Source organism: Camelus dromedarius, chromosome 6, assembly GCF_036321535.1.
Source record: "Camelus dromedarius isolate mCamDro1 chromosome 6, mCamDro1.pat, whole genome shotgun sequence".
Lineage (NCBI taxonomy): Eukaryota > Metazoa > Chordata > Mammalia > Artiodactyla > Camelidae > Camelus > Camelus dromedarius.
The window spans coordinates 88,559,925-88,587,401 of NC_087441.1; the positions used below are offsets into that span (position 1 = coordinate 88,559,925).

The 27,477-nt window shown below is 45.1% G+C and overlaps 2 long non-coding RNA genes across 2 annotated transcripts in view; both read left to right on the plus strand.

The window, feature by feature from the left end:
- On the plus strand, window positions 1-26,460 carry LOC135321530 (uncharacterized). The gene is made up of 4 exons (XR_010381373.1): window positions 1-229; window positions 7,660-7,812; window positions 8,562-8,669; window positions 25,926-26,460. It is a non-coding gene; the product is annotated as an uncharacterized LOC135321530 (long non-coding RNA).
- Window positions 1-27,477, plus strand: part of LOC135321540 (uncharacterized) — a 539,910-nt gene that overhangs the window by 84,148 nt on the left and 428,285 nt on the right. The gene's annotated exons all lie outside the window — the stretch shown is intronic.

A 27,477-nucleotide genomic window follows, 5' to 3' on the forward strand; every position in this document is an offset into this window, starting at 1 on the left:
TAGTTACTGGAATCCTGGGAGCAGAGAAGTTCTATTTCAGTTGGGAGTTGAGGGGTGATGATGTCAGCCTGTGGCAGTTGGTGACTATCTTGCTCTCATAAAGGCAGAGCCATGTGAAGATGACACCAGTGGCAGAGCCCAGAGGTGGGGAAGGATGACTTCTGCTGATGTGACTGAGCACCAGGTACAGCCCTGCCTGAACCAATCTCCCTGTGGATGTCTCAGTTAGGTAAGTCATTCTCTCCTGCCCTGTTTGCTTCTTTAAGCCACTTTGGTTTTCTGTCACTGGTTTTAAGAAAAACTTTGACTATTCCTTCAAGCTGGCTAAATGGAGACCCTGGAACTGCAACAGTGTGGTGACAGGCAACAATGTGGCTAATAGACTCCAGAGGCCTCTGTTCAAACAGGGGATTGTAAATGACAAGGGAGAGTACACATGGCCTCAGTGAACAGATTTGCTAGTGGTAGCTCGCAGTTCCTGGATGTTAGAGTGCATGCACTCAGCCAAGTCTCAGCTCTGCTCTCACACCTGCTAACTCATACATCTCCTCTCCCACCTGCCCGGCCTAGGGGGGCTGGACACCCCCGGGCACCTGAAACAGCCCAGGGCTTTGTGTTTTAATTTACACAGGCTGCCCCCACTTCTGAGGGTGAGGGTGACTGGGTTCTAGTTTACAGAGAAAACAGACTAGACGGTCTCACTGGTGAGCTGTGGGGGTGGGATCCCAATCTACCATCTGACCTATGACTTCAGAGTGGCCAGCCTCCCCACCCTCAGCCAGGATGCTTGCTAAGCCTAGGGGCTCAGGAGTCCTGCTCCCTCCAGCACCCCTCCTGGAGGTGAGAGTGGGGGTTGGCTCTTCCCTATACAACATTCACACCTGCAGGGGCACACGTGTGACCTCACAGTCTGTCATCCCTTCCTTATGACCTGGGCCTCCTTGGCAGGGCATGAGAGGTGCCTTGATGTGTGAGAACTGCAGTTCATGGGTTCATACGTGGGCAGGTGCACCATGACTGAGAGGACAGCACCCCAATTTAAGCCCTCTCCATGCTCAGATGATCACATCCTGGAATTGAGGGGTTCCCAGGGGTCAGGTGGCCAATTCTGGCCTTAGGGGCAAATTCTTATCACCCAGGGGGCTAAGTTTTAAATTAAATTACACATTTACAATTCAATAGTCAAGCCCCCTTCTCAGCAGCCTTGTAGCCTCTCAGCTTTTACCCCTCGTTGTGACCATGTTCTTAGCTTCAAATTGAGTGCCATTATGGACATGAACATGTCCCTGTCATGTGTCACGTTCAGAGTAAGGGGCCACCCAAAACTCCCCTCCCTTCCCCTTGTCGATACCTCCACACAGGGAGTAGGGCCCTTTCGATGCAGTTGTGCAAATGTGTGAGCTAAGGGTTTAGAATGACCAGGCTAGGAGGGGTCTGCCACACATAGCAGGGCAGGTGGGTTGGCAGGGGGTGATGGTTCACTTGTAAAACTCAGCTGGTGTCAGGCAGCAACAACAGACTGGCAGCCAAGGGCTCAGCTGGTGCAGAGTAAGCGGATTAAATGTGTTCACCCAGACGCCTCGGGGATGGCAGCCCTAGAGTAAGACTACAAGTGAGGAAGGTGGAGGGTCCCCAGTGCCTGGACCTCCACCTTCTAAAAATCAGGACTGAGATGTGGCTTTGAAATCAGAACACTGGGGTTCAAAGCTTCCCCCACCACTTGGTCAATAATTCAAAGCAAATGAGCCTCAGTTTTCTCTTGTGTAAAATCGGAACATTGAAGCCTCTCCCTCTGAGGGTGTGGAGGGAAGTAAATGCGGTGACAGCAGAGCACAGGAGATGTCTGGGCTGAGCCTGCACACAGGCAGGCCGTTGTTGCTGCCATGACCACCGTCTTCCAGGGCAGGGTCTGCACACTCTCCCTGTGAAGGTCCAGACAGTAAACATTCTAGGCTTTGAGGGACATACAGTCCCTGTCACAACTACCACCTTCTGCTGTTGGAGGACAAAGGCAGCTCCTGCAGTATGTAATCCAGGCTCGCACCCCCGCTTCCTGGGATAAGTATTCCTGAGATACAATTGTCACATAACTTTGTTGGCTTTAGGTGTGCAGCATAATGACTTATTACATGTGCATATTGTGAAATGATCACTGCATTAAGTTTACTTGACGTCTGTCTTCAGTCTTCACCCATAGTCACACACTATTTTCCTTGTGATCAGAAATTTTGAGAGGTAATCTCTTAACAACTATCAAATGCACAGCACAGTATTGTTAACTACAGTCACCTTGCAGTACATTATGTCCCCAGGACTTGTTTATCTTCTAACTGGAAGTTTGTACATTTTGATTATCTTCCCGAATTTCAATCACCCCCTGACTCACCTCTGGCAACCACCAACCTGATCTCTGTTTCTATGGGTTTCGGTTTATTTTGTAGATTCCACATATAAATGAGATCATAGGTATTTGTCTTTCTCTGTCTTATTTATTTCACTTAGCATAATACCCTGAAGGTCCATCCAAGTTGTCACAAATTGCAGGATTTCATTTTTTTAAAGTCTGAATAAGATTCCATTATATATACATATATATGTGTCACGTTTTCTGTATCCATTCATCTGTTGATGGACACTTAGGTTGTTTACATATCTTGGTTATTGTAAATAATGATACAGTGAACGTGAGGGTGCAGTTGTCTCATTGACATAGTGATTTCATTTCCTTTGGATATATTCCCAGCAGTGGACTTGCTGGATCATACGGAAGTTCTAATTTTAAATTTTGGGGGAGTCTTCTTACTCTTTTCCAGAGTGATGGCACCAATTTACATTCCCACCAACATTGCAGAAGTTTCCCTTTTCTTCACACCACCACCATCACTTGTTATCTCTTGTGTTTTGATGACACCCACCCTGACAGGTGTGAGGGGATATCTCATTGTGGTTTTGATTTGCATTTCCCTGATGGTGAGTGATGTTGAGCACCTTTTCATGTACCTGTTAGACATCTGTGTGCCTTCTTTGGAAAAATGTCTATTCAGTTCCTCTGCCCACTTTTTAAATCAGATTGCTTGTTTTTTTTGCTGTTGAATTGTAAGAGTTATTTATATGTTTTGGGTGTTAACCCTTATCAGATACATAGTATGAAACTACTTTCTCCCCTTTTGTCTGTTACCCTAACCTCTGCTTTCTGGATGACAGGGGTCCAGGCACTTGGGAATCTCTGCTTCTCACATGTTTCCAATGGTGGGTGGGTGAGGGCTGTGTTGTGATAAAACTGTGCACAACCGTGGGTCACTACCCCTTCTTTTAGAAGGTGGGCTCTGAAGAGTGCAGTGTGGGCAGGGATGTTTCCCTGAAGTCATCATTTGGATGGTCATGTGCCCTGGAACTCACATCTTCTAGCCCGGATGTGATGGGGGAATTTGGAAAGGGAGGACCTTGCAGCTAAGAGACTGACCAGGTGTTCTTGTGGCTTGTTGGAAGCAACTGGAAAAAAAGTTGAGTGGAACAGGGACTCCTCCAGGTCACAAGGCTCAGTTCAGGCTTCTGGGATGCAGAGACCTGCTCTGAGCCACTCACTGAGGAGGGAAGGGCCTCAGGCAGGAGGGAAGGGTTGCTGGATTTCACTTGCCCTGTTTGTCAAGTATCAGCTCTGGTGATGTGTGGCACATGGGCTTAGCTTTGGGCATGTAAGAGGAGAGGTTCCTGGGGAAGGGCTGGCTTTTTCCTCTGATTGAGGTCCTACTGTGTGCCAAGCACAGCAGTCCTCTGAGTCAGAGCTGGAAAGCCAGGCACAGAGAGGTCAGGGAGTTTCCAGTTCACACAACATTAGGGGCATCATTAGGATCTGATGCAGACCTGACGCCCAGCCTACATTCTCTCTCCTTTCCCAGGACCATCATGATCCCACATGTCAGCATCACCCAGAGAGGCCCAGGTATGGGCGCTGGGACCTTTCTTGCCTAACATGCCAGGAGCCTTAAGAGGGAGGACAAGACACTTCCTGAGTCCATGATGCCCAGAGGCTGCTCTCAGCGAGAGGCCCAGCAGACACTCTTGGATGAATCCTAGCTCTGTCCTGAGTCACTCTGTCCTCCCTGCCTCAGTCCTTCTGCCCACATGGGGCTGGAAACAGCAGCCACTTCACAAAGGTCTAAGGAAACTCCAGGATCCTGGAAGCAGCGCCTTCACACAGGGAGCATGGTGGGGTCAGCCTCCATTGTCTCCTTAACTTTTCCTCACCTCTTTGCTGGATGAGGAGTCCTAGCGGGGCCCTGGCTTGTTCCAATTCTCACCCCAGATCAGGGTCCAGCAGGGGGTGGTGTCCAGGCTGGACTCTGTCCTCTGCCCCTTCTGGGCACCCTCATTCCCCACACATTGGCTGCCTGGACACTGTCTTCCAGGGGCCACTCTCTGCCTCCCACACCTACCTAGCATCCACCCACCCTGGGTTACTCCATCGCCCTCTGGCCCTTGGACACACACCTCAGTGTTGAGTGGAAATGAGGTGACGGACATGCTGGGCCTCCTGGACAGTCTGGGGGAGCCCGATATCCCCATCCTGCCCACCGCCCCAAGAGCCCAAGTTGGGGAGAGGGTGTGTCTCCATTCATACTCTGATTTGCTCAGATTCTCAGCACCTACTTTGCTGGGTGGATATGGGGGCAGAGGGATGATGTAAAAGCAGGAGACCTGGACAGCAGAGCATGAGAAGGGGGCTAGCCCAGGCTGGTCTCATAACCCCCTTAGCCTTGGCTTTCTCATCTTTAAAGTGGGACAGACTATTGTGAGGTGAGCAGGATCCTGACCCATAGCCAGGCACTGTCCTACACGCATAAGAGATCACTGACTCCTCATGAAAATCTGTGGGGCAGGGACAGGCGTTATCACCCATTTCTGCAGAAGTAACTGAGGCACAGAGAGAACAGGGGAGGTGACCACCCCAGATTACAGAGCCCAGGCCATCTGTTTCCAGTGTCCAGGCTCATGGTCAGTGCCCACTCTGGGTTTCCTTCCTCCCTTCACCCTCCACTGGGACCCATGGCTGCAGCCTCATCTCAGTGTGATTGTTCATGGGGAGCAAGATGGGGGCTCTGAGGGCCCGTTTCTCTGAGCACTGCTTTCCCAGAAGGCTCAAGGGGTTGACTGTATTCACTACAGGACACCCAGGCCTGGGCCCAGGCCAGCCACACTGCAAGGCCTGAATCAATGATTGTTGAGTGAATACCTGAACCTCTGCATGTACCTGCATGTGGCTCCCATTTCCTCATCTCCACAGCTGGCTACCCGACCAACACCTCGTGTCATCAGGCCTCTGCCAGGGACAGTCAAGGGGACCAGAGCTGCTCATCTGGGGACAGGGAGCCTCAGGGGCCCTGTGTCTGTCCCAAGCATCTCCTGGGCCAATTCACAGGGAAGCCCAGCCAGCTTCCAGGAACAGCAATCAGGTCCCAATCCCAGGGGTGTTGAGTATGTCTTGAGGGGTGTTTCCTGAGACTGACTTTGTGTATGAAGTGGTCCTGGGGGTCAGGCTGCTTTCAACCTCCATTCCAGGCCCACACCCCTGCTGGCAGCATTGAGCTAGTAATAAAGGACACAGGCCGTGGGGCCAAGGCTATAGCAGGGCTCTGCTCCATCTCTGTGGCTCAGTGTCCTCATCTGTAACAGAGAACTAGTAACAGGGCCAAGGGAGGGCTCACTGAGACCCTCCTCTGTAGCTTTGGTTAGACACTGCCCTCTCTCTGCTCAGTGCCCTTCTCTGTAATAGAGAACTAGTAACATTTTTCTTAGCCCCTTTTGGCCCCATTTTTCTGAGTCTCTTTCCACATTGGGCCCAGGGCTTTCAGAGAGATCACAGACTTGGGAGGTAATCAGAGTGTGGTCTCAGCCCTAGTGGTCCCAACTGAGGCCAGAGGAACTTCAGGAGGGGTGGGAATCCAGGAGTGCTTCATGGAGGAGGTGAGATCTGAGCTGTGTCCCCAAGGATGAGCTGTCATCCAGCTGAGGCCTGGCACTGAGCAGGACCCATGTACATGGTGAATGAGGGTGTGAATGAATGAATGGGCACCCCTCTAACAGAGATGAGGGGGGAAGTCCCCCAGGCCAAAGCAGGAAACACAGGGCACCCTGGGGGAACAGAGGGCGGGGCTGCAGTGTGATGCCTGCCTCACCCTTTATGGGTGTCTTGCCCCCACTTTAGCCTGTGTTCTGGTGGATTGGGAGCCCTTGCCTCTCCTCTGCTTCAGGATCCTGCTCTTCATTCCCAGCAACACCCGCATGTGTCACCTCAGTGTCCCCAAGTGGACCTGGACCTGTCTTGTGGGAGATTGTGAAGAGGGATTTGGTGTGCAGCCCAAGACTGAAGTGGGAGGGAGAGGATAATAGGGACCTCCAGAGGGGATCATGGGCTGGGGGAAATCGGAGGGGTGGGGAAGGCAGAGACTCAGGGCTGAAGGATCCTGCTTGTGGTGGCTCCTTCACAAGGGGCTTCACAGGGAGGAAGCATTCATGGGGTAAAGGCAGAGCTCAGTTTGGGGCTCGCTGACATGGAACAGCTCATCACAGAGACGTCCAGAGGAGCTGGATATAGGGAACAAAGGTGCCACTGATATCAGGGTCAGAGCCTGAGACCCAGATGAGGTGGGGTGGTGTTGCAGGGGAAGGGGCTTGAGAATGTCAAGATGTTCATTCATTGGGGTCCTCAGGGTGGGACCTTCATGTTCATTTCACAGCCACCTGGTGCCTGACAGAGCTAGGCTTAGGGAGGTCACTGAGTAGACACGTGCTGACAACCTAGATTCTCCTGTTTTCACATAAAGTCCCTGGTGTGAAGCCAGGTGGCACTCTTTAGAGTCATACACCCTCACCCCTGGGCTCTCTGTGTGCCTAGAGCCCAATGGCACCTTACCTCCCACTCCCCACAGCAGGACCCTTTGCACACCTGCATTTCCACAAGCTATAAAACATCTTCTCTTGCTGTGTGTTTACCCTATGAAAACTCATTGCCCCAGGAAGAGAGGCCTCACATCCTGCCCTTATTAAAGTGGTAAAGCCTGTTGTTCAGAGAAGCCCCTGACAGATCTCACAACCAACCAGGTACCTGTGCATGAATTGATCATGCAGCCCCCTCCTCCTTGTGTGAACAGCACCCCCCCCAATAACAGACCCCACACACTCAACCTTGGCACTCGTGTAGGCACCTCTTGCCTGTGTGGCCTGATGTTGCCTATAGCAGTGTCCCTATTAAACTTTCCTACACCCTTCTCAGACGCTGGTAATTCTTTACCAACCCAAGTAACTAGCCCGCCATTGTGCCCACAACACCTGAAACAGAATTGGCTAAATTATGCAGATTGATGATGCAGTTTAATTTGCTTTAAAGGTGAAATCAAGGTTTACAAATAAAAGCAACATACGTACTCAAGGCAGGACTAAGAACTCACACGGATAACTAAGACCCTCCATGCGCATCCCACTGTGGCCTCAGGGCCTTTGCACTGGCTGCTCTTTCAGCCAGGATCTCTCTCCGCCTGCTTCTTGAACACCTCCAGGAATCTGCTCAAATGTCCTCCCTGACCTTATTTTTCTCCATGGAACATATCACCTCCGGACATTGTGTATATTATACTTAATTTTCTCTGTGTCCCCCACCAGGCTGTCTGCTGCATGAGAATGGAGACCTGCCTGCTTCACTCCCTGCTGTGCCCGGTATATGGAACCCGCCCAACACACAGTAGGACCTCAGCGAATGTGTGACGGTTGTGTGATCACTGTAGGCCACAGACAAAGGTCTTCCTAGCAGTGATGGTAAGAGTCATTCATTCTCTACTTACTGAGCCCTACTGTGCACTGGGTACTGACCTGGGTGGGAGGCATGCAGTGGATGAGACACAGTGAGCACACACAGCATGTTAGGAGAGACACGTGCTCTGGAGAGCACACAGGGCTGGGGGAGTGCAGGAGTGGAGGAGAAGAGGGCCAGGTGGAGACAGTGGTGGCAGAAGAGACAGAGAGGTGGGGCCCAGGTCGTGCAGGGCTTGATGGCTCCTGTGAGGGCTTTTCCTCAGGGCAGCGGAACCATGGCTGGGCGTGGAGCAGGGGCCCGGGTCCTGAATGCTAAGCAGGAGATGGAGCAGGTGTCTGCTTTGGAGATGTGCGTGGAGGAGGCTGTCCCTGTAGACTGTGCAGGCAAGGAAGGCTCCTCTGAGGGGGTGACATCTGAGCTGAGCCCTTGTATGGACCATGTTTCCACCTTCTGTAGACTGGATGCTTTCGTCTGCCCTGCAGGCCTGTGCAGGACACACCCTGTTCTCAGTCACCTGGGCTTGGCCTCCTGCCTCCATTATGGGCCTTCCCACCCCAGAAGGAGTCCTTCTAGATCTAACGCACTACCTCCTCCACTGGACTTGGACTCACACTGAGCCACTGTCCACCTGCCCAACTCACCCAGAGTCAAGTCCAGACACTTGGGGGAGCCCCTCCACCCCAGAGCCCATGAACTTACTCAAATGGCCAGTCCTCAGGCTGCTCACATGCCTCACCCTCCCCTCCTGCAGAAACCCTGTGACAGATCCTGTCCACAGCACCCTGCTCCTCCGATCCTGACCCCAGGCTTTCCCATGGAGTGTGACCCCGCATGGGGTGCAGTCCCCTCCTCCAGTCTGGTGAGTAGAAACTACCTTTTCTTTTTTCTTTTGTTAATATATTTATTTTTTAATTTTTATTTTATTGAGTTATAGTCAGTTTGCATTGTTGTGTCAATTTCCAGCATAGAGCATAATTTTGTCAATTGTGTTTACTCTTTCAAGAAACCATCTCTTGGCTTGATTTTTTCAAATGTTTCTAATATCTCTATTTTATTTATTTCCTCCCTGATCTTTATTATTTCCTTCCTTCTGCTTACTTTTGTTATTTTTTGCTCTTCTTTTTCTAATTCTTTTAGGTGGTAAGTTTGATTGTTTATTGCAGTTTTTCCTCTTTTTTGAGGTAGACCTGATTCTCTCGCTATAAACTTCCCTCTAAGCACTGACTTTTCTGGATCCCATAGGTTCTGTGTGGTTGTGTTTTCATCATCTTTTGTCTCACTGTGTTTTTTTATTTCTTCTTTGATTTCATCATCCACCCATTTTTTTTTAAAGTAGTATGTTGTTTAATCTCCATGCTGTCATTTATTTCTCCTTTATTTTTCTGTAGTTAATTTCTACTTTTATGGTATTGTGTTCAGAAAAAGTTGCTTCAAATATTTTCTATCTTCTTCAAATTGTTAATGCTTCTTTTGTGCCAAAGTATATGATCTATCCTAGAAAATGTGGTACGTGCACTTGGGAAGAATGTATATTCTATTTTAGGGAAATATAATGTTCTGAAAATATTAACCAAGACAAATTGTTCTATTTTATCATTTAATTTCTATGTTGTCTTATTAATTTTATGTAAGGAAGATCTGTCCAGTGATGTTAATGGATAGTTAAAGTCTTCTACCATGACTGTATTCCGATCAAATTTTCCCTTTTTATCTGTTATGTATTTAGGTGCTCCTATGTTGGGTTCATATATGTTAATGAGTGTAATATCTTCATCTATGACTCCTTTAATCATTATAAAATGTCCTTCTTAATCTTTCTTTATAATCTTTGTTTTAAAGTCTGTTTTATTTGAAATCACTGTTGATATTCCTGCTTTCTTGTCATTTCCATTTTTGTGGAATATCTTTTTCAATCCTCTCACTTTCAATCTATGTGTGTCCTTCTCCCTAACGTGGGTCTCTTGTATACAGTGTATTGTAGATACTTGCTTTATTATCCACTCTGCACTCTATATCCTTTGATTAAAGCATTTAGTCCATTGACATTTATAATAATTATTGATAGATATGTGTTTATTATATTTTGAACTTTGTTTTGCAGTTGATTTGGTATTTCCTCTTTGTTCCTTTCATTTTCTTTTTGTGGTTTGATAATTTTCCTTTTTATTATCTTGGTGTCTTCTTAGTTTTGTGACTCTATTGTAACTTTTTGGCTTGTGGTTACCCTACTTTGTACATATATTAACCCATTACTATATCTGTTTGTTTTAAACAGAGAGTAATATAAGCTCAAACTCATCCTACCAAGAACAAAAGAGAGAGAGAGAGAGAGAGAGAAACCTGTACATTTTCTTGTTCGCCTCCCCCACCCTTAATGATTTAGATGTCCTCTTTTATGATTTCATGTTTATTCTGTTGTAATTCATTGTAGCAATCACCTTTCCAATCATGGTTTTCTCCTTTTTGTAGCATCCTGCTTCTTTTCTGTTTAGAGTAGGTCTTTCAATATTTCCTTTAGCATAGGTTTAGTGTTGCTAAATTCTTTTAGTTTTTGCTTGTCTGTGAAGTTCTTTATCTCTCCTTCTATTCTAAAGGATAGCCTTGCTGGATAAAGTATCGTAGGCTGCATCATTTTTTCATTCAGGACTTTGAATATTCCTTGCCCCTCCCTTCTGGCCTGTACTGTTTGTGTAGAGAAATCAGCTGAAAATCTTATGGGGGTTCCCTTGTATCTCATTCTTTGTTTTTCTCTTGCTGCCTTTAGAATCATTTCCTATTCTCAACCCTGGTCATCCTAATTGTAATATGTCTTGGTGTGGGTCTGTTTGGGACCTCCTTGTTTGGGATGCTCTGTGCTTCCTGTACTTGGATATCTGATTCCTTCTTTAGGTTTGGGAAGTTTTCAGTCATGATTTCTTCAAATACCTTTTCAATCCCCTTTGTTCTTTCTTCTCCTTCTGGGACCCCCATTATGAGTAGGTTGGCATGCTTTATGTTATTCCATAGGTCCCTTATATTGCTTTCATTGGTTTTTATTTGTTTTCTCTCAGCTGTTCTGTTGTCCTGTCTTCTAAGTCACATATTCATTCCTCTCAATTATCTAGCCTACATTTTACAGCCTTTAGCTCAACTCTCATCTCAGCAAATGAGTTTTCCAATTTTCACTGGCTCCTCTTTAGAGTTTCAATTTCGTTTTTTGACATATTCTCTGTCTCTATAGACAATCTCTTTTAGTTTCTTCAGTACTTTGATCACTCCTTTCTTGAAATCATCTAGTAGACTATCAATGTCTATTTCATTGATTGTTCTTTCAGGGGATTTATCTTGTTCTTTTAATTGAGAGAGGTGGCTCTGCTTCTTCATCTTGCTTATATCTCTCTGGCACTATGGCTTATGGAGTATCAGTTATCTACTGTCGTCCTTTAGGAGTTTATTTATTTATATAAAGTGGATGCAGAAATAAAACTAAGCACAAAGAAATTAGTTTTAAAAGCAGTATAATCAATAACAGAAGAACATATTGAAACAAGATAACAATTGAGTTGGGATGAATTTTTAAAACATTAAAGGAAGAAAAATATTTGAGAACAGAGTATCATCATAACAGAAGAACAAAACAAAGATAAAAATGAAATTGGACAAATTGAAAGATAATAATATTAGTATTTTAAAAGAAAATTTTAAAAGGGATTAAAAATAGAAATATAAAAATTATTTAAGAAGTAACATTTAAAAAGTAAAAGAAAATGGAACAGAAAAAGAAGAGAGGATGTTCCCGTGGAGATTGTGTGCCCTTAATAATTTTATCAAGAGGTCTTTCTTAAATAAGTGTGGTTGCCAAGTCTTACTTCTGTGCCTTTTGTCTGTTATCCCTTTGGTTACGGATGTGGCCATTAACCTGTTAACCAGAGCCTACCCTGGCTATTGAATGGGGACTCCTATTTGTTTTGTGGTTGTCACAGCTCCTGCCCCTGCCTTGTTTCATGAACTCAGCTCATTGGTTCCAGAGACCCTCTGGTCACACCCTTGGTCTGTGCTGCTCCCAGTGCCTGGAGGTAGACATGTCACATCTCCTCCCAATGCTGCATCTTGGTGCTGCTCTCCTGCATGGTAGGTGGGCAGGGTGTGCCCCTTCCCAATGCCGTGTCCAGGTGCAGCAGTCCTGCACAGTAGTTGGGTTGGTTGCTCCCCTGTTCAGTGCTACTCCCCACTCCACATCTGTTCCACACTCTGTAGGTGGGCTTGAGGCAAATGGCCACACCAGCCCTAGTCCCTGCTCTTTGCCAGAACTCTGCTCCTTGTTCATTTGTCTTAGAGGTGCGAGTTCATAGACGCACCAGGACAGAACCTTCCTATATGTCTGGGGATGTAAACAAGTCTCAGTCCCACCTATGAGGCTGCAGAACTGCCAGGTACATATTCAGGTTTCAACCCTGCCTCTGCCTGGGTGGGTATGATGGCTGTGGCTGAGCCTCATCTCTCTTCTTCTGAGAAATCACCAGTTATGTTGCTGTGGGTCAGCAGAGACAAAGGACAAAACTCCCCTTCCCTCAGGCAAGCCAGCAATGTTGCTTTGCTTTATTTTTTTTTTTCTTATTTTATGGGGGGCCCAGGCTGTTCTGATCTGTATACAATCCAAGCAGTTGTCCACAGCACACTGTAGTCCCCCAGGGTTACCTCTGTACAGTCAACCAGAGTCTGCCTGGATCCAGCAGCCTGTCCCTTCCCATCCCTGATTCACTTCTAGTTTTGGGAGTTGTTGACACACTTTGTGCCCATATAACTTAATTCTGTCAGTCAAGGGCGGTTCTGTACACATCTGAGCCTCAGAGGTTCCCTGTCCATCCTGCTGACCTCTCCATTGGAAAGGGGGAGACCCAGTCAACCAGCACTATCCCTCCTTTGCTGCTCCCTCTTCAAAGGACCAACCCCAAACCATTTTGCATTTTCTTCCTTCTTTTTTCCGTTTCTCCTACCAGATTGGTGGCACATTTTGTCTTTTGAAGATGGCAATGTTTTATCAAATTTCAGCAGATGTTCTGAGTGGATGGGTGTGTCTGTGAATGTCAGTCTTGGTGTATTTATTGGAGAGGATAAGATACAAGTATCCTTCTACTCCACTATCTTGGCCTTTCTCCAAGAATATGCACTCTTAATTATTTTGTCATAAGGTTGTTTTTAATTATGGGTGATTGCCAAGTCTTCCTTCCATGCCTTTTGCCTGTTATCCCCTTTGTTTGTGGTGTGGCTGGTGTTCTGGTGGCCTGAGTCTGCCCTGGCTATTGAGCAGGAGCTCCTTTTTTTCCTGTGGTTGTCACACTCCTGCCCATATCCTGCTGTGAAAACTCCACTTGCTGGTTCCAGAGGCCCTCCAGTCGTGCTCCTGGTCTGTGTCCCAGCATCAGTTTGTGGGTGGTCTGCACCCCCACCAGATGCCTGGTCCCAGCACCACACTTGTGCAAGGTAGTTGGCAGGTAGCTCCCCTGCCGCATTAGGTCCGTGCTTCATAGGTGGACTCAGAGAAAACAGCTGCACTAGCCATCACCCCTGCTCTGTTCCAGAACACTGCTTCTTGTCCATTTGTCTTAGAAAAGCCAATTCAGAGAGGCATCGGTGTGTAATGGTCCCCTCTGCTTGGGACTGTAAACAAATCTCAGTCCCACCTATGAGGTTGTGGAGCCCCTAGGTAGGGATTCGGCTTTTGACCCCTCCTTCACCTGGGAACCATGAACCAGAAAATATGGTGGCTATGGCTGAGCCTTGACTCTCTTCTCCCAAGAAGTCTCCAATAATGGCACTGTGGGTCTGTGGACACAATGGCTACGGATCCCCTTCCCCCCAGGGCACACCAGCAGTGTTGCTTTGCCTTTTTTTTTTTTTTTGGATTTTATGGGGGACCCAGGCTGTTCTAATCTGTATACTCTCCCAGCCATGGCACACAGAACATTGTAGTCCCCCAAGGTTTCCTCTGTACAGTCAGCCCAAATCCTCTGCTCGACTCAGACAGCCTGTCCCATCCCACCTCTGCTGGTTCACGTCTATGGCTGGGGATCATTGGGACTCTTTGCGCCCAATTAACTTAGTTCTGTCAGTCAAAGGCTATTCTGTACAGATCCGAGACGCAGATGTTCCCTCTCCATCTTGCTGAACTCGCCATTGGAGTTGGGTAGACCCAGTGTATTAATGCTATTACTCCTTTGCAGCTCCCTCTTCATTGGAATGGTCCTGAACTATTTTCCTTTTTCTTCTTTTCTCCTACCAGATTTGTGGAAAATTTTATCTTTTGAAGAAGGCAATATTCTGTCAAAGTTCAGCAGGTGTTCTGGGTGGTGGGTGTGTCTGTGGATGTCACTCTTGGTGAATTTGTGGGAGAGGGTGAGCTCTGAGCATCTTTTTTACTCCACCATCTTTCCTCCTCCTTCACTTTTTCTTTTGATTGGAACACTTAGTCCATTGACATTTATAGTAGTTATTTTATAGATGTGGTTTTATTGCCATTTTGAAATTTGTTTTCCAGTTGATTTGGTATTTCTTATTTGTTTCTTTCTTTTAATTTTTTTTTCATTTTTGTCATATGATAAATTTCTTTTCTATAAGCCTGGTTTCTTTTTGGGTTTTATGACTCTTTATATACTTCTGATTTGTGGTTATCTTGTCTTTCAAGTCTGGTAACCCCTTACTTCATCTGTTTGGTTTTAGTTGATAGTCATGTAGGCTCAAGTGCATCCTAAAAAGAAAGAAGACAAAAAGAAAGAAGAAAAAAAAAAAAGAAAGGGAACAAAATCTATATTCTCTTGCTCTACTCTTTCACCTTTTATGATTTTGCTATTCTCTCTTTCTTTCTTGTTTTCTTTATTGACTTACTGACTTATTTATATCTTCATGTTTTCCCTTGCAATTCACTGTATTTATTGCATTTCCAATTATGGTTTCCTAATTTCTATAGCTTCCTGTTTATGTTTTATTTAGATTAGAACTTTCAATTTTTTTTTAGCATAGATTTAGTACTGCTGACTTCTTTTAGTTTTGCTTGTCTGTGAAATTCTTTCTCTCTCTTTCTGTTCTAAAGGAGAGTCTTTCTAGATAGAATATCCTAGTTTGCAGCCTTTTCTCATTCAGGACTTTGAAAATATCTTGCCACTCCCTTCTGGCCAGAAGTTTTTATGTAGAGAAATCTGCTGAATGCTTATGGGGCTCCCTTGTAACTAACATTTTGTTTTTCTCTCACTGCCTTTAGAATATTTTCTTTATCTTTAACTTTAACCATTTCAATTATAATATGTCTTGGTGTAGGTCTGTTTGGTTTCTTCTTGTTTGGGACCCTCTGTGCCTCCTGTACTTGGATAATTCTTTCCTTCTTAAGGTTTGGAAAGTTTTCAGTCATGATTTCTTTAACTATATTTTCAATCCCCTTTTCTCTTTCTTCTCTTTCTGGGACCCACTATTATGCATAGGCTGGCGCACTTTATATTATCTTGCTTTAATTGGTTTTTATTGGCTTTTATGTCTGCTGTATTGGGTTATTTCTTTTATCTTGTCTCCTAAGTCATTTATTCATTCCTCTGCATTATCTACTCTGTTTTTGATTGCCTGTAGTTGAATTTTCTATTTTTAACTAGCTCTTCTTTATAGTTTAAATTTGCTTTTCAAAGTTTTCTTTCTCTATTGATAGTCTCTTTTAGTTCTTTCAGTGTGTTGATCATTCCCTTTTTGAAGTCTAGTAGACCATCAGTCTATTTTACTGTTTGTTCTTTCAGGGGATTTCTCTTGTTCTTTTAATTGAAAGTGGTTCCTCGGCTTCTTTATTTACTTATATTTCTCTGGCTCTACGTATTTCTTCTAGACCCGTTTCTGAGCTGTGGTGTGTAGTAGGCAGGGTGGGAGCACTTCAGTTGTGAAGAAAAATAAGCAGGAGATTTCCACTGGAGAGTTCCCTCTGTGGTGTTGTCTGTCACTTGTTATGCAGACTTACAAAGTACTATTTGTTGATGTTGGCTTTATCCCTGCTTTAGCTATGGGAATGTCAGCTACCTACTCTGGTGCCCCTCAGGTTCTGAGCCCCAGGAAACATCAGTGCCGATCCAGCAGTGTCAGTCCCTTTGACCTGCCTTAGCAAGTGTGTAGTCACACACATGAATTTGTGGTCCACTACAGGTTCAGCTCAAACCCCAATCCCGCATCCACATATGGAACCATACACCACCCTGTTGTAAATACCCTCACTGGCCACCCTTCTTGAGTCAGAACTCCACTCACTGCCTGTAAGTCCCAGAGGTGTGGATCCACAAAGTGACCAGAGAGAGCAAATCCACCCTCTCTGCCTGTGGCTGTAAACAAATCTCAGTCCCGCCTGTGAAGTTGCAATGGCACAGGATATGGATTCAACATTCAGCTCTGCCTTTGTGCAGCAGTGTTGGCTATGACCAAGCCCCATTTCTCTTCTCGTGAGAACACACCAACAATGGAGCCAAGTGGAGAAAGTGACTTTGGCACAGCCATGCATCATTCCTCCCCCATTATACCAACATTGGTGCTTTTTATGAGAGTTTCAGTCTGTTCTTTTCCACACACAAACACACACACAGCCAGAGCTCCCACTGCCCTCTAGTTTCCTGATGCTGCCTCTCTGCAGTGTGACCCAGCCCTCTGCCTGGGCTCTTCACTGACTCCAGTACCCAGTCCTGGCTCATCCCTGCTAGTTCATGTCTAGGGCTGGTCATCACAGGGACCCTCTGTGTCAGTATTCCCCAGTTCTGCCTGCCATGCAGTTGCCACTGTCTCCTCCAAACCTTGGAAGCTCTGCTTCTTTCCTAGCTGATCTCCCAGCTAGAGAGGTTGTGTCCCAGTGTGAGGGTGCCTTTCTTCCTATGCTACTTTTTCCCTGCAGGATCAGTCCTGCACTGAATTTGTCTTTTTTCTTTTTATTCCTTACCATATTTTGTGAGAATCTTCCTGTATTTCAAAATGAGAGACACTGTGCCAGAGTTCAGGAGGTTTCTGTGCAATTCAATGTTTTTGTAGATGTAATTCTTCGTGTATTTGTGGGAGAGGTCAAGCTGTGAGTCTGTCTACTCTGTCACTTTGGCTCCTTCAAATTTTAAAATAGGGCTAGGTCTTTCTTAATTACTCTCAACAAGCTGTTGTAGTTTCCAGCGTACATGTCTTGTAATTTTTCCTTGCCTCTATTGGATGCTGATTCAGAACATACACAACCTTCTAGAGAAACCTGTCCCACCCTGCCATTTGCTGCCAACTAGCTGGCCTGTGTCTGAGTCACCAAAAGGTTTTGTTCTTTATCTGATTCTTCATTCTTTAGAATTTATCATTTTACTCTCATAAATGCTGATTGTACTTGTAACAAATACTTTAAAATAAAAATAATAAACTTTATGCTGTGGATTCAATATGAATGAATCTCAAGTAACATATGCTTTAAATACCTTAGAATTAGTACATCAATATAGATACATTATGAACACTTGAAATGTTGCCTAAAGGAAAAGTGCAGAGATTTGCAAATCCCACCCCCAGAAGTGACCGTCATGAATGGCTTGGTGAACATCTCTCAGTCTCTATCTCTCTTATTCTCTCTGCCTCTGTCTCTCACACACCACAAGATTCATTTAAATCTATGATGATTTGACACATATGTGGTCATAGATGGCATCTGGGATGTAGATGATGGATTAACAAGCATCCAAACTGAGGGCTTCCTTGACATCAGGTAAAGACCTAGCAGTCATTTTTCCAGCTGCACAACAATCATTCCTCCATGTGAACCAGAACTGATGAATCCCACCCCCTCTCCATGAACATTAGTGTTGCTTCCAATCTCCTACTAGTTAAACCAGAACTGTGATGAACATCCTTGAAAAGACATCTTTGAAAAATTGTGCAAGAATTTTAGTATGATCAACACTAAGCATCAGCACTACTCGGAAAGGGGTGAACTTGTGGAACTGTAATTCACCCTGCATACTGTTCTCCCAGAGAGGAGTGTCTGCTCACTCTTCCCTCCAGGGGATCTACTGTGGCCTCTGCCTCCTTATGTTGTCACTAGAGCTGGTTGTCACCAGGCTAAAGTCCTGCCAGTGTGATGGTGACCAATGCTGTCTCCAAAGTGTGTACATCTGTCTGCATCCTCACTTGAGAGGTCAAGCACCTCTAATATACACTGGCTACCTGCATTTCCTCTTGTTGGAATTGTATGTGTTTGTTCTGTTTCTGTTTAGAACACAGTGTTTCAAGAAGTTTTTGGACCACAGGGATGTGAAAACTTTCTCTGACTTTAGGTTATGAAAAATGATTTTTCCAGGTTGTGGTTTGACTTTCATGGCTTTTGAATATTATTATTTTTTATTTTGTAGGTTATGTTTTGCCACAGGAAGAGCTAAGCATCTCCCTTCTGGCTCTGGTTTCACACATAGAATAGCAGTGCCTATCTCGAGATTATGCACATAGTTACTAAAAATTTTCATTTTGTACATCTCATGTTTAATCCACCTGGGTTTCCCTTTCAAATAACCAAAATGCTACTTCAAGTAAAAAAAAAAACAAAACACCAGTCCCTTGTTAAAATATGAGAGCAGACACAAACAGCCACCTTTTGTATGATTTCATTGATAGGGAACATCCAGGGTAGGGAAAGACACACAGAGAGAAAGAGGATTAGGGCTTGTCAGGGGCTAGGGGAGGGAGAAAAGAGAATGTGTGGTTTGGATACAGGGTTTTATTATGAGGAAAGAAACAGTCTGAAACTAGACAGTGATGATGGTTACACAGCATTGTGAATGCACTTAATACTCCTGAATTGCACAATTTAAAATGGAAAAACATCTAAATTTTATTATTGTAAACTTAAAACTTAAAAATAGATGATACTCTAAATGACATGAAAGAAAACAAGGAAATTACAGAAAAAAACAAACAAAAATGATTCCAGGAGAAGGGAAGTAAAGTTCGAGTCTGGGAGTGGGTTGATTCTGAGAATTAGATGACAGTGTTGGTGTTTGCAGAGGCATCTCAGCCCGTAGGGGTGGTGATGCCTGAATTGGCTCTGGGTCTCATAGAAGTGTGTGTGTAGGTGCAGGAGGAGCTACAAGATCAGGCTCAGGGTCTCCCTGCAGGACTGGTAATGTAACCTGGCTCTAGGTCTCCTGTAGGGCTAGTCTTACAGTCTCACTGCAGAGCTGGTGGGATGTGACACGGTTCTGTGTTTTTTGCAGGTGCAGGTTCGGGTTCCCCTGCAGGGTTGGTAGAATGGGACCCAGTCCTGTGTCTCCTGCAGGATCCAGCTCAGGATCTCATGCAAGACCAGGCTCAGGGTCTCCTTGTAAGGCTTGTGGAATGAGACCCCATCCTTTTTCTCCTGCAGCAGCAGATTCATGGTGTCCCTGCAAGGTTTTGCAATTTCACCCTACTCTGTATCACCTGCAGGAGCAGGCTCAGACTGTCCCTGCTGGGTTACTGGAATATGACCCATCTCTGATTCTCTTGCAGAACCAGGCTCAGGGTCCCTCTACAGGGCTAGTCAATTTTGTTCCAGTCCTAGGTCCCTTGCAGGTGCAGGATTGGGGTCTTCTTTCAGGGCTGGTGAAATGTGACTCAGCTGTTGGTCTCCTGCAGAAACAGGCAGAGTTTCTCCCTGCAAGCCTTGTGGAATGAGACCCAGTGCTGGGTCTCCTACAGGAGCATGCTCGGGGTCTCTATGCAGGTCTAGTGGAATTGGACCTGGCTAATGGTCTCCCTGCAGTGCTGTTGGAATTGGTCCAATTCTTGGGTGTCTTGAAGGTGCAGGCTCTAAGTCTCCCTGCATTGCTGGTGAAATGTGAGCCAGTTGTTGTTCTCCTGAAGGAACAGTCTCAGGGTTTCCCTGCAGGGCTGGTGGATGGGACATAGTCCTGTGTCTCCTGGAGGAGCAGGCTCTGGGTCATTCTAGAGCTGTTGCAATATGACCAATCTCAGGTTCTCCTGTAGGAGTAGGCTCGGGGCCTTCCTGCAGGGCTAGTGGAATTGGACACGGCTCATGGTCTCCGTGCAGTGCCATTGGAATTGGTCCAAATCTTGGATCTTTTGAAGGTGTAGGTTCTAAGTTTCCCTGCATTGCTCATGGAATGTGACCTGGCTCTGGGTCTTCTTCAGGAGCAGGCTGATAAATTACCTGTAGGGCTGGTGGAATGTGACATGGCTCTTAGTCTCCTGCCAGAGCTTATTCAGGGTCTTTCCACAGGGCTGGTAGAATTGGTCCCAGGCCTGGGTCTCCTGCATGTGAAGGCTCAGGTATCCCTGCAGGGCTTGTGGAATGTGACTGGGTCTCTGTTTCCTGCAGGGGCAGGTTCAGAGTCTCCTTGCAGTGTTGCTGGAATGGCACATGGCTCTGAGTTTCCTGTAACAGCAGTCTTATGTTCTTCCTACAGGGCTAGTGGAATATGACTCAGACCTTGGTCACTTGCAGGAGCAGGCTAGTTTTCTCCCTGCTGGGATGGTGGAATCAGACCCTGTCCTGGGTCTTCTGCAGAAGCAGGCTCCAGGTCTTCCTGCAGGGCTGTTGGAACATGACCCCATCACTTGTTCTGCTTCAGGAATAGGCACATGGTCTCCTTGCAAGGATAGTGTAATTGGACTCAGCTCAGGGGTCACTACAGGGCTGATGGGATGTGACCTGGCTCTGTGGTTCCTGCAAGTGTAGGTTCTGTGTCTCCTTTCAGGGTTGGTTTAATGGGACCCATTCTTGGATCTCCTGTAGAAGTAGGCTCAGAGTCTCCCTGCAGGGCTGGTGGAATGGGACCCATCTCTGGGTCACCTGCCAGAACAGATTTGGACTCTACCTTCAGGCTGGAGGAATTGGGCCTGTTCTTGCATTTCCTGCAGGAACAGGCCTTGGGTCTTCCTGGAAGAATACTGTAATATGACCCATCTCTGGTTCTCTTGCAGGAGAGGCTCATGGTCTCCCTAGAAGGTTAGCAGAATTTGTCCCATTCCTTGGTCTAAGGCTCAGGGTATCCCTGCAAGTTTGGTGGAATGGGACCTAGTCCTGTGTCTCCTGCAGCAGCAGGTTCTGTTCTCTTTGCAGGGCTGGTGGAATGTGACTCCACTCTGTAGTATTTTTTGCAGATGCAGGCTTAGGGACCCCACCAGAACTGATGGCTCTTAGTCTCCTATGGGAGCAGGTGAGGGATTCCCTGCAGAGCTGGTGGAATTCGTCCCAGTCCTCGGTCTCTTGCAATTGCAGACTCAGTGTCTCCCTGCAGGGTTTGTGGAATAAGACTAGGCTGTGGGTATCCTGCAGGAGCAAGCTCAGTTTTTCCGTGCAGGGTTGGTGGAATGAGATCTAGTTCTGGCTCTCCTACAAAAGGAAGCTGGGATTCTCCCTGGAAAGGCTGATGGAATTGGACTGGGATGTCTGTCTCCTGCAGGAACAAGCCTAGGGATTACCTGCAGAGCTGGTAGAATGTCACACAACTCTTGTTCTTCTGCAGGAGCTGGCTCATGTTCTCTGTGAAGGGCTTGGTCTCCCCCAGGAGCAGGTTTGTAGTCTCACTACAGGGCTGGTGTTATGTGACCCACTCTGTTTTCTGCAGATGCAGTCTCAGTGTTTGCAGGTTTGCTGGAATGGGACGAAGTCCTGGGTTTCCTGGAGTAGCAGGCTTACAGTCTCCCTTCTGGGATATTGGAATGTGACCCAGTCATGTGTTTCCTGCTGAAGTGGCCTCAGGATATCCCTGCAGGGCTGTTGGAATTGTACCTCGCTCTGTATCACCTGCAGGATCAGGTTTGTGCTCTCCCAGCAAGGCTGGTGGATTTGGACCTATTCCTGGGTCTCCTGCAGGAGCAGGTTTTCAGTCTTCCTGCAGGGCTTCTGGAATATGACATATCTCTAATTTTCCTGCAGGATCAGGCTTGAGGGTCACCCAGCAAGGCTAGTGGAATTGGACCCACTTCAAGGTCTTAGTGCAGGGTTGATGGAATGGGACCCAGTCCTGGGTCTCCTGCAGGAATTGGCTCAGAGTCTCCCTGCAGGACTGGTGAAATTGGACCCATTCCTGAGTCTCCTGCAGGAGGAGGCCCTGCATCTTCCTGGAGGGATGGTGGAATATGACAGAGATCTGGTTCTCCTGCAGGAATAGGCTCAAGGTCTCCCTACAAGGCTTGTGGAATTGGACACATTCCTGGATCCCTTGCAAGTGAAGGCTTGGGGTTCTTCCTACACAGCTGGTGGAATGTGATTTGGCTCTGAGTCTCCTGCAGGAGTAGGCTCAGGGCCTCCTTGAAAGATTGGTGAAATGGGACACAGTGCTGTGTCTCCTGCAGTAGCAGGCTCAGGTTCTCCCTACAGTGTTGGTAAAATTGGACCTGGCTCCAATTCAACTGCAGTAGCAGACTGAAGGTATACCTGCATGGCTGGTTTAGTGTGAAGGAACAGCAAGTCTTAATACATTGGACCACTACTGGGAAAAGTATAAACAGGGCTTGGTGCATGGTCTCTTGTATTGTCTGAAAAAGCCCCTTGAGATGTGTTGATTCTGATGACCTCTTCCAAGAACTTGAACACTTATAGAATCTCTGCCAACTCATCTTGTTTAGACTGAAGGAATCTGCCTTTCATCAGTTCTTGGAATAGAGATCAACACAAAATGAAAGAGGGAAGAAAAAATTACCAATCTATCTATTAAGAAATCAGCTGAAGACATTAGAAAGTTCTCTTGCAATGCACTTGTTTCTATTTTGGTGCATTTAGAATCATTTCTTTATTATCAACTTTGGCCATTTAAATTAGAATATATATTGTTGTAGGCCTACTGGGGTTCATTATGCTTGGACCCTCTGTGCTTCCTGTGTTAAGATAGCTGGTTCTATCTTTGGTTTAAGAAAATTTCAGTCTGATTTCTTCAAATATCTCTTCAAACCATTTGTCTTTCTTCTTTTCCATGTGGGATCCCTATGAGTCATAGACTGGTATGTTTTCTCTTATCCCAGGTTTCAGTTGCATTGCTTGCATTTGTTTTCACTTGCTTTTCTATGTCGTGTTCTGACTGAGTGATTGTGGTTATCCTGCTTTCGAAGTCACTTATTTGTTCCTCTGCATTATCTAGTCCGATTTGGACTGTCTTTAGCTTAGCTATTCTCACCGTTGAGTTTTCTGATTATATTTGGCTCATCTAAAGTGTTTCTCTTTCCATTTATACTAGCCTGCATTTGTATTCATAGACTCAAGATTTCCTTCAGTGATTTTATGTCCTCCCTTTTCAAGTCATGTTCTAGTAAATTTTGGTGGTCTAATACATTGGATGTTCTTTCAGGAGACTCCTGTCTTTTGAAAATTTGGAATGGTTCTTTTAATTTTATTATATCTCTCTATCGCTATGGGTTAAGGATTATCAGTTATCTATTATAGACTTGAACAGCTTTTGTAAGTGAAATCATTTCTGTGCACATTTAGTATTAATGCGGTGAGGATTGTTTTTGGTATGTAATGATGCCATGCATTCCTTCTGTGTCTGTTGCCTGTTATATCTATGATTGCTAGTGTGGTTTTTGTTGTGGTGAATACAACCTATTCTAGTAAAGTTAGCAGAGTGTCATTTTGGTTAAATGCTTATCATAGCTCTGACAGTGCTGGGACTAGTAATTTTTGCTGGAATAGAGGCTTCCAAATGGTTTCTGGGCTGCCGGCTGGATATGTGGATAGGGAATGGTTCCAATACACTCTCATGAAAGTGCATTCATCCTTACTATTGCCACGGAAAAGTCAAAATTTTATAATGGGTTCCCTCAGGTTCTCTGCAAACAAAAACAAAAGTGGAAACAAATCTAATGATGTCACACATTAGAACCTGTTGAAGCGTGCAGTGCCACAGTTGGGTCCTTGGTGTAGTACTGGGTCAGCACCACAACTATTGTTGCATTAGCATGTGGTAGTCAAGTCTGATGGAAAGGCTTCAAATTCACCTATTGTTCAGCAGATCTCTGCTCCAAAAACTCTTGCAATAAGGCATTGGAACTCAAAGGCAAGCATGGGGCATTTCAAAAACCTCTGCTTTGGACAATAAGAAATTTCAATCCTGCCTATGAAAGTTGCAGATCCTTGGGCTATAGAATCTGATTTCAACAATAAATTGCCCTGGATTCTAGAAACTAGATGAAGATGGCTCTGAATGAGACCCATTTCTCCTTTATGGAGAAAATGAGCAATTATACCGTGGATGTGGAAAGACTGTGACTAAGGCCCTGGGTTACTAAGCTAATCCACAACACATATGCCAGCAGATTTAATATTAAGAGAGGACCCAGGCAGATCTGTTCTATAGATAGTACCAACCACAGCCCAAAACAATCTCCAAACCCCTGGGAATAAATTTGTGACATCAGCCACAGCCCTAACACACAGATTCCACAGGCACTCCTAGCTCAAAATTAACAGGTGGAGTATTGGTCTGGGAATGAATTGCAGAGAAATTTTGTGATTATTGCTTTCAGATATGTCAACCAAACGTCCACTATGCACTCTTTTAACCCTCAGCACATTTTCTTCCATCTCAAATGACCTGTCCACTTTAGAGTGTGCATTCCAGTAAAACACAGTTTCCCCTTTACTGCTCCCTCACCAAAGGTCAGGTCCTGCACTGATTTCCATTCTCTAATTTGCCTTCTACTCTTTCCAGGTTATGTGAGAATTCTTTCTGACTTTTGAAGTAAGAGATGTTTGGGCATTATTCAGCAGGGTTCCTGAGCCAAGGGCTGGGAGAGTGTATGTTTATCTTGCTGTATACAAGGGAGAGAGTGAGCAAAGTTTGCACTGGTACTCTGCCAGTTTGGCATGGATAAATTAACACAATTTAGTCATAACTCACAGACACTTGATTCTTGTTTAGCTATTTTTCTGTATACCAATTGTGGGAGGATGTGTCCGAAAACTCCAGGTCTGACAATGTGTTCATACCTCATTGCAGACTTTCAAATAATAAACAGAATTAAATTACATACATGGGAAATGTATCAAAATAAATACAGTTTTAGAAACATACTATATCTAACTATAAGACAGAATTGCCAAATTTAGGTACCAGCTTGAAATATCCAAATAAGAAAAATGCACAGAAAATATAAATTAGCAGCCAAAAGTCATGAAGGTGGCAGGTCAACAGTTTTCTCTTGGTGCCTCCAGCACTAACAGAAACAATGAAATAATTCTTAGAACCATTAACAACCACAACCCTAGGTTTCCATTGTGCATGTGGTGCCCTTTCCTAATAATGACACATACTGGTCAATGTTGGCGATTCAAGGGGAAAAATTATTATTTAGGAAACCACAAAGAAACACAAACAATGTATTTTTACATAGGCTTGGTTTCAATAGCACTTAGAGATATTATAGATATGAGAACACTGCCGCAGCTTTGCTAGGCTATTGACAATCATGTGCTCTTCTATCAAAGATGAGAATGTTTAATCGACTAATTATGTTGAGAAAAGCAATTTAACCCAAAAAATACAGCAATCACATTATATCCTGCTCCTGGGACTTGACAAAAGGGAAAAGACGGTCCACAAAAGAAGTGTCACTACATATCTATCCCAACAATTACACTTCATTTCAATAACTAAATTATAATAGTTACAAATACTGTTTTGAAAAAATGAGGATAAATAAATATCCAAATACAGGCAAAAAATTCACTCACTTACAAAACTCCCTTCACACCAAAGTAGATATAAGCCCAGCATTTGCTGAATCTAGGGGAAGATCATCATTTCAAGGTGTGAGCGAAGAATTCAATACCAATCTATTTTAGTCGAGAGTAGTTGACAATGGAGGAGTTCACTGTTGTGCACAGAATGTGAAGGAGGAGGAACTCTGATACAAGGAGGGGCTTGCTCAGCTCCTACTGGCTTCATTGCAACTCAAGTGCTGATTCTTTGAAATGGATATATGAGGGGAGGGGAGGGAAGAGCAAGTGCTTGGTACCAAGGGCCAACCCTGGGAAAAGGCTTACCTGTGCTTCGTGCTTGGTCGTCTGAGTGGTTTATAAATGCCCCTTGGGACGTGTGGATTCTCACGACCTCTTCCAAGAACATGAGCGCTTTTATCATCTCTGCCATCTCTTCTCTTTTAGACGTCAGTAATCTTGGACCCGTTCTTGGAGCAGAGAATTGAGTACCTTCCTAAAGTGCACGTTGACACTCCATATGTTTCTGCCAGTATCAGCGAGGTTCAATATGTCTCATGAATGTCTTTTGAGCCTGGTATTCTCTACAGATGCCTCCATGCCAGTATTCTCCATTGTAGCAGAACAACTCTCATCAATGTGTTCGCATCTCACCTCAATTCGTGCAGCCAGCTTTTCTGCCAACTTCCTTCATGTCTCCTATAAAGTCAAATTCTAAAGGACAGGGCAAGTCTGAAAGTACCTCGGAGCCTCACCTGTAAGCTGATGACAGGCAGATCTTCCACTATCTGCCCTTTCAGATTCTGGAAACTGACCCGTGAACTCAGGCCATTGCGCAGCACGAGTATCTCGAACTTACACAGATTCCAGAAAAAGAGACTTAAGCCAAGCTCCATAGAGGGCGGTACCGCCTCCATGACACTGATCCACCCACAGAATTCTGCCCAGTTACATTGGATCCACCAGCCACAACAATCCTGGTGGAACACACCAAGATTCCACCTGGAATCCAACCGGTAACTGCCATCCCCAATGGCTGCTGCATCTTGTCAGTGTTGGGGAAGGGGCTGCATCAGACGAGAGGTTCCAAAGGTAAATGTGATTCTCTCCATTAGCGTCCCATGATCAGTTTTTTCTTCCCTCTATCCTTTTGTATAGATCTGTATACACAGTACAAACGGAGGGAATTCTGTCCATGTTGTTTATGGATTCACACCTATTTAAACTTTCTAACAGTTCACAGTACACAGAGACCCACTATAAGAATCTTTTGTTTCTGTAATATCCATTCACCCACAATGCATATCCGTCTGTTGCTTTTCTGCTGAAATACACACTCTCTCAGAACATGGATCCATTTGTTTCATGGGGTCTGAAATTCCTAGAAGTGAAACCAATCCCAATGTTCACTTTCCTGTCTGTCTCTTTTGCACTTAGTACAGTTTTGCAGAGCTACTTGTCTTTGTTATAGGTGTATGCCATTTATTCTCTACGTAGGGTTGAATATGCCATTCATTCATCCTGTTGGAAGACTTGTAATCCTATATCACGGACTATGACTCCATCTTATTCAAAATCGGCATTTGGGTTAGGTCACGATATGCTCTTTTGAATCAATATTTATGAATATTAATGCACACGTCTGTGTTCTGAATACATGTGTGTTGATTACATGCAAGCCTCGATACTGGGTCAATGCAGGCTGAATTATCCTTGACATCACTTTGAGTAATTTATTTTGAATTATCATGTTTCCTTTGGATAGATGTCAGCCAACCGTACACTTTTTGTGTTTATTTGTTTGATTGTTTGCTTGTTGTTTGTTTTGCAAACACATTACGCCATGAACCTCTCCGTTTGCTTCAGAGAGTTATGTAAGCTGATTTACTTAGTATAGTGCTGAAAATCACCTATGATTTCCTGCTCCCCACTTCCATCTTCAGGATTTTGATTTCCTCATTGCCTTCTTGTTTATTCTTTGCAACTCATTGCTCTTCTT